Below are 4892 nucleotides of genomic sequence, written 5' to 3' on the forward strand. Positions count from 1 at the left end.
TGAGTTTGCGCTTGAGTAAGGTGTCGACATGGGTGTGCCCCAGCTGCTGCCCAGGGTTGGAATGACAAGTCTGACATGGCTCCTGCTGGCAGCATCCCAGGCTGCAGGACTGAGCAGGCAGGTGTAGTCAGTAATGTTACTAGTACCACTTACAAGTCCTCAGTGCCTTCATAACGTGTTTTTTTTTACATTAATACATTATAAATAAGTTTACAGAACAGAGGCTGGCATCTCTCTTCTGAAGGAAATTCCCTTTTTGTTTTGCTTCCTTCCTTGATAACATCTCAAAACTGGCTGAATAACTCCAAAGCCACAAAGTGTCTGACTTGGCTCTGCTGTGGTCTGAATTAACGGAGGCAGAAGCAATCGTCAGTTCAAGGTGTTTGGTAGCATCTAAGGCTATTTCATAGTTGTCCCCTTTTTAATCTTCACTGACGTCTTAACGCAGCATTGCTAGATTATGAACACAGATGTTAGTGCTAAAGACAACTGTCTTGAGGAGAGGTTGCTCTTCAAGGTGTCACAGAAACACAAGACAAGCCTACAAAACATAAAATGTATGGCAGCCTTTTTCTAGTTACTGCTGTCTTTGAGAGTTGTTTTCTCCTGTTCAGGCCTTCTCCAGGAAATACATATCAATGATGTGTGAATTATAAAGGCTAGCTTGCCATTTAAAGCGTAACTTATTTGGGCCACTTTATTTACTTATTTATAAAGAGGTGCAGGAAAAGCAAAACAACAGTAATGCTACTGTAACGGTAAGATCTTGTGACGGAGAAGGAATGAAAACTGGGCAACAGCACAGGACCTAATAGCTTAAAGAAACATCAAACATTGTGTTGAAACATAGAAATGCTGCCTCTCACACAAGCTGCAGGTGTTCTTCACCCTTCTCATCAGCACTGCCTTTCAGGTATAGTATCTCTCCTTTGAAGAAGGAATGCAAATCAGAACAATAGTTACAATAAATAACAACCCTGTTTAACGCAAATAACTGTCATTAGCTGACTGTGATGTAATGGAAATCCCATTCCAGATGCACATCTATTCATTTCCTTCTGTTTATGTGCGACGCTTAACGAAGTTTTCCAAAGGGAGAAGCCTTTCTTAGCCCTTCCACGGCCTCTGCTGGAATGATGGGACCAGAGCTAAAGGCAGGACATGGTGGCAGAGAAGCAGCCCTGGAGTTAGATTGTGAGCTGCTGGTAACATCTCCAGCCAGCCAGGCAGAGTGGGAGAGTGGTGGAAGCAAATTAGTGATGAGTGACCTAGTTTTCTCCCTCATTACATCTTCTCCAAAGATACCCACCATAGTGACCAAAAAGCAATACCAATGAAGTTGAGAAAGCCACCTCATTAGGAGAGAATACAGTGTACACAGTGTTGCTGTACGACAGCTACCACTCCTTGCCGACGTTGAAATAATTTATGAAAAAGTGTGACTGAAGCTCCTTGAAGCAGTCGAGTAAATGCAGCCACTGGAATAAGGTGGATACAGGCCAGGGCTGCATTACTGTTTTCATAAAGTGATGCCCTGGTGGCTCTTTGACACTACAGTATGATGCTAAAGCCCAAGTCCCTCGTGCTCACAATCAGCAGCAGGGCTCCACTGACCTCACGAATGGATATTCTCCTTTTTCCATGTTCCTAAATGCCATTGTGGGTTTGGGTATTTTTTTGCTTTTCTTCTCAGAGGGCAAAGGAGAAGGAAGTAGAAGAACGAGAAAGCAGCTTAAAAGCCCAAACCAGTGAAGGAGCTGGACTCAAGTTTCATTCGAAGGGTGGTGAGGCTTAGTGCTGCTACACAATTCAGGAAGCTCCACCGAAGCCAGCCAGTCAGAAGCACAGCTCTCCCCCTGGTCTCTGTTCTGGTGTTCCTGGGGAAAATCTCAACAGCTTTTGTTCACGACTCTAGTCCCACGTGATACATGGAGTAAATACAGGATGACTAGCTAGCAAATGGAACCTTCTGAGTACTGCGACTAAAAGCTCAAAAAAAGAGACTTCAACATATTGCATCTACTGAAGCTTCTTCAGCTCTTTGAGGTTCTATTTTTGGCCTCAGTATTGCAGCTGAACTTCACAAACCCCGATCACCATACTAACATGCTAGAACGTGTGATTTTTAAACAGCTGAAGATGAAGAATTAGCATGTTTAACAGCCATTTCTGCATATCCCTTATGGCACAAGAGAAAAAATCCCCGCTCAACTCTCCACATTTCCCAAATGCAGGGTTAAGCCAACTCTTGTCAGTGGTTTTCTGCATACACCTGCATGGCACAGAGAAGCATAAAGCTATGAGGTATTCAATAGGCAATGGCTCTGCAGTTGTCCTGCTGCAAATTAAGTTTGCCCTGCAAAAAGACGCTGCAGCCAAACAGACTGGTATTTGCATTTCAGACGTAGCACTAGACATTTAAGGTTAGTATAATATGGTAGTTCATATAACCTAAAAGTCACATATACATTTCAGAGATTTCCAGTTTCAGCTGAAAACTATGCACTTTCTGGAAATAAAGTGGCTATTTACTCAAAGGTTTCAAGCTTAAAATCTGCAGACCAGCTTTGTTACAAACGGTATACTTAAAGAGCTAATGTAGGAACATGGTAGAGACAAGGAAGGAATTAATAAAATTCCCGTTTCGTTTGAAACAAATCAGCTCCTTGTCTACATAGAACTAGCCCTGAAAAGTCTAAAAGAATTTTCGTTTATTTTGTAGTGTTTTTGCAGTACTCTTACCACAAAGCATGAATTATTCTTTATCAAAAATCATCCCCTGTAGCTCTTGTATTACCTCTTTGCTGCATCTTGTGTACTAGACTGAAACTTCGTACCAATTGACACTAAAGTATTAAAGGCACACAAGAGCGATTAGAAGCAAAATTGAAGTTATTCATGGTGTTCTTTTAAAATTAGGGTCATCGCAAACCTAACCCATCTACAGCTTAGGGCACAAAAGCACAATAAAGGATTATGAAGAAGTATTGTTGCCAAATTAGCTTTACTGCTTTACCCAATTTATTATTTAGTTTTGGTGCCTAACTTGACGGTGAAGGAGAACAGCGAGAAGGATTTACTGGCGCTACGTTTTGTGAAAAGGGCTTTCTGTCACAGAAAGTCATTTTGCATGATAGTTCTGTGAAATCCCATGTTAATTGTCTACTCTTACCAAAGCAGTAGTCAGGGGAATTGCAACTCAAGAGGACAAAGCAACCAGCCCAGCAGTCTCGGTCTCAGGGGGAAACAAGAAGCCAAAGCCATGAGGTTACACCGAAACACATTCTCATGTGTTTTCCTTTCGCAGTGTAGTAATGACATCTTAAAAGTCTTTTTTTTCCCCCCTCCCCCCCCCACCCCCCAAACAGCATGAACAGACTGTAGATAGATAGTGACAGCAGTATTAAGAGAATCTGAACCTTGAGGGAAGCAGGCTACCCTAGTCTTACAGAATGAAAAGGTGTGGTAGGGAGACAGCTTTTTTGTAAATATTAAAAAAAAAAAAAAAAATAAATCAACAAAACAGCTGTCTTAGTTTAGGGAAGAAAAATTTACTATCTTTAAATATGCAGAAGTGACATTTTGCCAACTCTGTCTTAAGTGAAATTATAATGAGGAGTTACTAAGGTTTTCCCCTGTCCCAGCCTCCACAAAAATCAGGGCACCTAGTGCAATAGCTCTTCTAGCTTTCCAGCTATAGCAAGGGTGTTGTTCTTTGGCAGATGCTCAAGTGAACTAAATGAAAGATTGCAGGAGCTCAAGTTTTCTTTCAAAAACCTGGACAGTGCCAGCTAGTTTAACATGTTGGTAGGGTGAAACTTTTGAATTTTGGGGCAGCCCATAGCACTGCGGTTGTACAAGGAAGCGTACTGGTGATTATTACAAGCAGGACCCATTCTCTCAAGCACACTTCAAATTCTGTTTCAAGAAGTTTACATACAGAATCTAGAGAATTGTTCTGATACTGATGCATGCCATGCATCCATGATTGGAAACTTAATTTTTTTTCTTCAAGACATAATTTATTCTATACAGTTGTTCATCAGCAGGCCATGCATTTCCCCATATGCCACCTTTACTGAATCGCTGCCACAAGCAAAATTTTAAGGACTCCAGTTTGAACAATTGATACATAGTTAAGAACCTCTACTGAAACTTGTCAGTCCACAATTCAATATTCAGAGTAAATTTTAACAAGTATGCTTAACTTTAGAGAGTTCAATGCACAAAACCCCATACGTTATTCTTAAGTAAATTTAAGTATTTTGAAAACACAGAGGTAATTCACTAGAACTCCTACAGAATGCAGGAGGTGGAGGAGACCAGTACCACCATGTTCAAAATGAAGATTTACCCTCTCCTCTTCAGTGTTTCAGAAGTCTTCTAAATAATCAGAGAAATTAACCTAAGATTTGTTGATTTAAGAAACCAGATAATCTGAACTCAAAGTTGTCTCTTGGCAATCATTTGATCAGGGTATGCTTTTTACACTTCCTATTCTGTGACTATCAGTAGAAAGCAACCACAAACTTCACACAGAACAGTAAAGTGATGCTCAACATTTGTGTACTGAAAGCTCAAGTAAAGTCCCAACCTCCGTTAGCTACTTCTTAAACAACATACTGGAGTCAGCAGCAGGATCCTTAGTGTTAACCAGTGTGCTTTTAAAACACATTACAGCAGAAACCACCCAAGTCAGATAAGCTAGTTTTACTCCTAGGAACAAACACTGCAGACTTACCCCCTTCCTTTCAGAAACAATGCTTTAAGGAAGTTTAAGTCTCTACCAGCGATATTATTCACCGAGAAGTAAAATATAAAAACATGTTTTAAAACTTTTACACCACATCCTTAGATTTAACTGTAAACAAACAAGAACACCATGGCTTCAG

This window comes from Falco biarmicus, chromosome 4, assembly GCF_023638135.1.
Source record: "Falco biarmicus isolate bFalBia1 chromosome 4, bFalBia1.pri, whole genome shotgun sequence".
Classification (NCBI taxonomy): Eukaryota; Metazoa; Chordata; class Aves; order Falconiformes; family Falconidae; genus Falco; species Falco biarmicus.